Genomic DNA, 8,450 nt, shown 5'->3' with positions numbered 1-8,450 from the left:
CACAATATCTGTAAGAAGAAATAGTGAACAATGAGAATGGAAGACCAAAAATATAGTGCTTATTAAAAATGTTGTAAGACAGGGGCGAACGCTTTCACCCCTACCGTTCGATCTATACATCGAAGCAGTAATGACAAAAAGTTTCAGGAGTGAGGTTCAAATTCATGTTGAAAGGATATAAATGATAAGATTCGATGATGACGTTGTTACCCTGAGTGAAAGTGAGGAAGCACTGCAGGACCGGTTGAATGGAATGAATGATCCAACGAATACAGAACAAAAGAGGAAAGGCCGCTCGATCTCATGGAATACCAGTTCGATTTTACACAGAGTACGCCAAGAAACTTGCCCCCCTTCTTGCAGCGGTGTACTGTAGGTCTCTAGAAGAGCGTAGCGTTCCAAAGGTTTGGAAAAGGGCAGAGGTCATCCCCATTTTCAAGAAGGGACGTCAAACAGATGTGCAGAACTATAGACCTATATCTCTAACGTCGATCAGTTGTAGAATTTTGGAACACGCATTATGTTCGAGTATAATGACTTTTCTGGAGACTAGAAATCTACTCTGTAGGAATCAGCATGGGATTCGAAAAAGACGATCGTGTGAAACCCAGCTCGCGCTATTCGTCTACGAGACTCAGAGGGCCATAGACACGGGTTCCCAGGTAGATGCCGTGTTTCTTGACTTCCGCAAGGAGTTCGATACAGTTCCCCACAGCCGTTTAATGAACAAAGTAAGAGCATATGGACTATCAGACCAAATGTGTGACTGGATTGAAGAGTTCCTAGATAACAGAACGCAGCATGTCATTCTCAATGGTGAGAAGTCTTCCGAGGTAAGAGTGATTTCAGGTGTGCCGCAGGGGAGTGTCGTAGGACCGTTGCTATTCACAATATATATAAATGAACTTGTGGATAACATCGGAAGTTCACTGAGGCTTTTTGCGGATGATGCTGTGGTGTATCGAGAGGTTGTAACAATGGAAAATTGTACTGAAATGCAGGAGGATCTGCAACGAATTGACGCATGGTGCAGGGAATGGCAATTGGATCTCAATGTAGACAAGTGTAATGTGCTGCGAATACATAGAAAGAAAGATCCTTTATCATTTAGCTACAATATAGCAGGTCAGCAACTGGAAGCAGTTAATTCCATAAATTATCTGGGAGTAGGCATTAGGAGTCATTTAAAATGGAATGACCATATAAAATGAATCGTCGGTAAAGCAGAAGCCAGACTGAGATTCATTGGAAGAATCCAAAGGAAATGCAATCGGAAAACAAAGGACGTATGTTACAGTACACTTGTTCGTCCACTGCTTGAATGCTGCTCACCGGTGAGGGACCCGTACCAGATAGGGTTGATAGAAGAGATAGAGAAGATCCAACGGAGAGCAGCGCGCTTCGTTACAGGATCATTTAGTAATCGCGAAAGCGTTACAGAGATGATAGATAAACTCCAGTGGAAGACTGCAAGAGAGACACTCAGTAGCTCGGTACGGGCTTTTGTTGAAGTTTCGAGAATATACCTTCACACGAGGAGTCGAGCAGCATATTGCTCCCTCCTACGTATATCTCGCGAAGAGACCACGAGGATAAAATCAGAGCCCACGCAGAGGCATACCTACAATCTTTCTTTCCACGAACAACACGAGACTGGAACAGAAGGGAGAACCGACTGAGGTACTCAAAGTACCCTCCGCCACACACCATGAGGTGGCTTGCGGAGTATGGATGTAGATGTAGATGTAGAGCTTGCATTGAGAATAAACCGAAGAAAGATGAAAGTTTGAGGGTCGTTTATTATGTAAAGCAATTTTTTTTTAATGCTGGTTGGTTGTACTCAGAATTCCAGTAAACCATATTATTATCCACTCTTTTGGCTACAAGACCCTCTTCCCTATTTTTCAACGTAATCCCCGTTCAATGCGACGGGGTAAGCCACCTTGGTGGCAGAGCCTATACGCCGCGTGGTATCACCCTAGTGGTCGGCGTCGGAGCTGAAGTCTCACGACTTTAGTAGCCTCCCATTATCCACGGTCTACTTCCCGCGGAGTGCATCCTACATTGGGCCAAAGAGATGGAAGTCGGAAGAGACGAGATCCGGACTGTAGGTTAGGTGAGGGAGAACAGTTCAGTGAAGTTATGTCAGGTCGTCTGGAGTGCGTGGGCTTGTGTGATGCTTCACGTCGTCATGGAGCAGGAGAAGCTCGTTGAATTTTTTTTTGGCGATGAACACGATGAAATCATTTCCTTAGTTCCCTGAGGGTAGCACAACACACCTCAGAATTGATAATTGCACCGTGAGAGAAGACATCAAGCAAGATAACCCTTTCAAAGTCCCAGAAGATCGCCGCCTTGATTTTACCAGTTAAGGGTGCGGCTTTGAACTTTTTCTTCGAAGGAGGTATGTTGTGGCATCACTCCATGGATTGCCGTTTTGTTTCTGGTTCGAAGTGATGAACCCATTTTTCATCGCCTTTGATAAAGTTCGACAAACATTGTCTCAATCATCCTGGTAACGTGCAAAAAATTCCGAACAGATGGTCCTTCGTTGCTCCTTATGGTCTTCTGTTAGGTGGTGAGGAACCCAGCCACTAAAAACCCTTGAGTAAGCCAATTGGTGGACGATATCAGCACTGCCAACAGGTATGTTCAGTTGAGCAGCGAGGAGTTTGACTGTGATCCGTCGATCACCTCGAATGAGAGTGTCAGCACGTTCCAACATTGCAAGAGTCACCGCTGCGTGCTACTGGGCGGCACACAGGAGATGGGATTGTGTTGTGCTACCTTGTTGCGATGATGACAGCCGCCTCACCCAACGACTGACCGTATTTTTGTTCACTGCCAGGTCTCCGTAAACATTTTGCAATGGCCTATGGATATCTGCGACGCTCTGGTTTACCGCGAGAAGAAACTCAATGACAGTACTTTGCTCGGAATGCACCTCCGGTACAAACGCCATTTCGAAAGCTATGTATAGCCCCGTCACGTGCCGGAACTTCATGAAACTATAGGGGCTGAAGTGGGAATATTCCACGATGTCCCAAAACAAATTCCACATTTTTTCAATTGATACTGACCGAGAAAACCTTACTTACTGAACGGCCCACGTAATTCCAGTGAGGGTGCCTCTCCAATGGGTTAATCAACACAGAAAATGACAATAGCTGACTTGGGTCGCGCGATGTGGTGCGATGAGTCGCGATTTTGCCTCTTTTCAAATGACGCAAGGTGCAGATTGCACAGCCGGCCCAGTGAGGCTTTTAATGGGCAGTGTGTGGAGGGTGTAGTTCGGGCCAGGTATGGTCCTGTGACGTTTTGGTTTTTTTGGGAGGTTAATACTTGGGTCTATTTATTCAGGCTACCGTGAACATGAACCAGCATGTTTGTTTCAATACCATCGATGGTTAAATGTTGCCGTTCCTCCCATTTATTCATAAAAACTATGCGGCACCCACTCCAGTCTTCCAGATTTACAAGAGATGCGTGCGCAGAGCGCACATACTCATTCCTAGTCTGACGAACATCCAGGTGCTCTGCTGCACCTCGACTGGTGCAATAAATCACCCAATATTAGTTCCATATGAAATCTCTCGGACTGTAGGAGACACTGGGTGAGAGGAAGCGATCAACATCCCCACAATTTGGTACCTACACTACCGGTCAAAAGTTTTCGATCGTCTATCATAAATATGGATTTTCGGTTAAGACAGGGATTTAGTTTTCAATATTCCGTTACATCGCAGTTCTGTCAATAAAATAAGTATAAACATACAAAGACTAAGCGCCTCTCTTATGTATTTGACTTATTGTTCTTACAGAAAGGCTTATAAGAAACCACAACACCACTGACCTGCCTTTACGTAAGATGATTCCATTCAAATATGCTTCAGTCCTTCAACTGTCTGTGTAACAGTCAGTTAGTATTACTTACAGCATATTGTGTTTATCTAGAATTGTGTTCATATTGGCCTACCCGATCGGGTTCACACATTACCTCTTAATGGGACGGAAGCAGGAGACCGAAATTGAGAAACATGCTGCAATTTTAGCTCAACATCAGGAAGGCTATTGAAGTAGAACAGAACTAACAAAAGTTGGAGGAGCTCCATCCATAGGGGGGTATGTATTGCAGCTATTCAGACAAACTGTTCCCATAGTAACGTTTCGCGATATGGAAGACCACAATTAACATCATTTAGGAAATATCAGTCCAAATGTATACAGAGTAAACGCCAGAGGACTCTTACTGCACCTCAAATTCGCAAGGAATTAAATAGTATCCGTACAGCTCCAATCTCTGCCTCTGCAGTGCAACTCTGTCTTCGTGAACAATGTTTACAGTAGCGTATAGTGACCAAAAAGCCTTTATTACCCAGAAAAGTAAGGTGAAGAGAAACTGGAGCGCCAGCAATGGCTTTAGGTGTTATTCACGAACGAATCTGTGTTTGAAGTATTTGGAAACCATGTCAAATGTTGGTTCGTCAATTTCGTGGAGAAGGTATGAAGAGTGTGTGACGCTAACGGCGAAGCATGGCGGAGGGTCGGTTATGGTGCGGTGATTTTCATGGGTGCTAACGTCAATGATCTAGTGATAATTAATGGAACGTTAAAGAAGGAAGGACATCACAAGATACTGATCAGCAATGCAGTTCCATCTGGCAAGAAACTTACCGGTCGTGGTTTTGTTCTGTAAGAAGGCGATGAGCGCAAACATGCTTCTAAATTGTGCAGAGAGTATGTAAATAGCAAAGAGGAATGCGGGAAACTGAAGAATATGATTTGGACAAGTCAGTCACCTGACTTAAAACCCACTGAACTCTTATGAGATGAACATGACAAACAGTTCAGAAAACTGATGTCTACATCTACGTCTGCATCTACGTACTACACTTTAGCGCCTGGCAGAGGATTCAACGAACCACCTTCGCAATAATTCTCTGTTACTCCACTCTCGAACAGCGTGCCAGAAAGAACGAATACCTATATCTTTCCGTGAGAGCTCTGATTTTCCTTATTTTATTACGACAATCGTTTCTCCCTGTGTAGGTCGGCGTCAACAAAATATTTTCGCATTCGGAAGAGAAAGTTTGGGAACGAAATTTCGTGAGAAAATCTCGCCGCAGCGAAAAACGCCTTTGTTTTAATTATGTCTACCCCAAATCCTGTATCATGTCCGTGACACACTCTCCCTATTTCTTGATAATAGAAAACGTGCTGCTCTTCTTTGAACTCTCTCGACGTACTCAGTTAATCCTCTCTGGTAAGGATCCCACACCGCGCAGCAGCACTCCAAAAGAGGACGGACGAGTGTAGTGTAGGCATTCTCTTCGGTAGATTTGTTGCATCATCTAAGTGTTCTGTCACTAAATCGCTGTCTTTGGTTCGTCTTTCCCCAAGATTCTCTATGTGTTCTTTCCAATTTAAGTTGTTCGAATTTTTAATTCCTAGGTATTTGATTCAATTTAGAGCCTTTAGATTTGATTGATTTCTCGTGTAACCGAAGTTTAACGGGATCCTTTTAGTGCTCATATGGATGACCGCACACTTTTCCTTATTTGGGGTCAATCGCCGATTTCGTACCATACAGATGTCTTTTGTAATTCGTTTTGTAATTTGTTTTGATCTTCTGATGACTTTACTAGACGATAAACGACAGGGTCATCCGCAAACAACCTAAGACGATTGCTCAGATTGTCTCCTAAATCGTTTATATAGATGAAGACCAGCAGAGGGCCGATAACACTACCTCGGAGAACGACAGAAATTGCTTCTGTTTCACTAGATGACTTTCCGCCAGTTGCTACGAACTGTGACTTCTCTGACAGGAAATCACGAGTTCAGTCGCATAACTGAGACGATATTCCGCAAGCACGCAAATTGATTACAAGCCGCATGTGGGGTACCGGTAAAATGTCAAAGGTCTTCTGGAAATCTAGAAACACGGAGTCACTCTGAAATCCCTTGTCAATAGCATGCAACACTTCGTGGGAGTAGAGAGCTAGTTGTGTATCACAAGAACTACGTTTTCTAAATCCGTGTTAACTTTGTGTCAACAGACCGCTTGCTTCGAGATAATTAAAAATGTTCGAACACAATATATGTCCCAAAAGCCTGCTGCATATCGACATTTATGATTTGGGCCTGTAATTTAGTGAATTACTCTTATTGCCTTTCTTGAATATTGGTATGACCTGTGCTACTTTCCAGTCTTTATCATTTATGACTGATTGAGGAGACTGAGAAACTCTTGATATGATTAGTACATTTCGTCATGGGTTCATTAGCATCCTAAGTGAACAGAGACACAAAAAGTCTGAGAATGTACAGTCCAAGAAGAATCCGACGTTACTTCCTCCCACACACATTTCGCAAACATTCACGACGCGATGGGGTTATTAAAGAAAAGTGAGACGTACTGACAGTTGTTATTCCCTCACACCAGTCGGTAATACAACAGAAAAGGGGAGGAGAGGTGTTAGCGGTATCCAAAGCACCCCCTACTGCTATGCATTAGAAGGTCAGGCCTATGGTGGTGGATGTGGTGGGTGGTGGAGGTGGTTTGTGGAGTTCATCTCCAGAGACTGGTTAGCTGTAAGGTGAATGGACATCACGCGCAAGAATGCGTGTAAATGTAAGAAATTCGTAAATGTAAGAAATTCGTTATTTTAATAAATACAGAGACCAGCCACTTCGTTATGTATTTTTATTTAAGCCAATACGCGTTTCGGGCTTCCACGAATCTTCAATTAGCGTAATACATATGTGAGTCTTGAGTAAGTAGATAGGTACAACATCGGCAGAAAACTGGATGCTGTGGAAAATAACAATTTTGTTTAGTTACTACACTTCGAGAGCTGTATGCTTGCAATATTTTGCTGTTTAGATCTACTTACTTTCTACTCTGCTCGTTGTTATTTCAGTTTTTGCGTTTACGGATGTGGGGTATAAAGTTGTTAACTTCTATTTTATACAAAACAACCCATTATCCGCCATGTTGCCGACTGACATCTTTGTTTAGACTGAATTTTATATTGACGTTCTGTTATGGTCAAAGTTATATTTTGCTTACATGTTCAGGATGACACACAGGTTCAGGATGACATACAGAACGTGTAAGCAAAATATATCTTTCACCATAACAGAATCTGTAAGCAAAATATAATCGTTGTATTTTTCGTATTTAAGCAAACATGTCAGTCGGCAACATTCGCGGATAGTAGGCTGTTTTTGTTGCAAAATAGAAGTGAAAGAAGTGTTCGGGACACATCCATAAGAGCAAAAATCGGAATAACAACGAGCTCAGTAGAAAGTAAGTACACCTACACAGCAGTATGTTGCAAATATAGGACTCGCGAAGAGTAGTACCTAAACAAAATTATTATATTGCATAGGGCAGCTGAAGCATCCTGTTTTCTGTCAGTGTTGTAACTATGTACTGACTGAAGACTCAAGTATATATAACACCAGCTGAAGGTGGGTGAAAGCCCGACACGCGTATTAGCTTAAATAAAAATACATAACAAAGTGACTGGTCGGTGTATTTATTAAAATAATATAATCAACAGCCAAGGAACTTAAGTCAGTAAAGTGGATAAATTATTGTAAGAAATTAGATTTTAATTTAGAGAAGTTCAATCTCTGACAATTTTATTTCACTTTTACAAGAACGACATTTCCTCTGTGGAATATAGTGACTGACTTATGCTACAATTCTTTGTACTTTAGCCACAGACAAGTAAGATGATAACAGTCGTCACCGGTTCCGATTCTAAATATCACAAGTGGTAGTTGGTATGTGAATCGTCTAGATTCTGCAGATGACCATCATATTACCGAAACCTGTTATGATTTTTATTAAATTCTGTTAATGTACAATAAATTCCAGTGTACATTATTCTCTGTTAGACAGCAGCGAGAGAGAAACTTCCTGGCGGATTAAAACTGTGTGCCGGACCGAGACTCAGACTCCGGACCTTTGCCTTTCGCGGGCAAGTGGTTTACCATCTGAGCTACCCAAGCACGACTCACGCCCCGTCCTCACAGCTTTACTTCCGCCAGTACCTCGTCTCCTACCTTCCAAATCTTACAGAAGCTCTTCTGCGAACCTTGCAGGACTAGCACTTCTGAAAGAAAGGGTATTGCGGAGACATGGCTTAGCCACAGCCTGGGGGATGTTTCCAGAATGAGATTTTCACTCTGCAGCGGAGTGTGCGCTGATATGAAATTTCGTGGCAGATTAAAACTGTGTGCCGGACCGATACTCGAACTCGGGACCTTTGCCTTTCGCGGGCAAGTGCTTTACCATCTGAGCTACCCAAGTACGAGTCACGCCCCGTCCTCACAGCTTTACTTCTGCCAGTACCTCGACTCCTATCAGTCTCATATCAGCGCACAGTCCGCTACAGAGTGAAAATCTCATTCTGGAAACATGCCCCAGGCTGTGGCTA

This window comes from Schistocerca americana, chromosome 8 (genome assembly GCF_021461395.2).
Source record: "Schistocerca americana isolate TAMUIC-IGC-003095 chromosome 8, iqSchAmer2.1, whole genome shotgun sequence".
Lineage (NCBI taxonomy): Eukaryota > Metazoa > Arthropoda > Insecta > Orthoptera > Acrididae > Schistocerca > Schistocerca americana.
Note: the sequence above shows the minus strand (reverse complement) of the source record.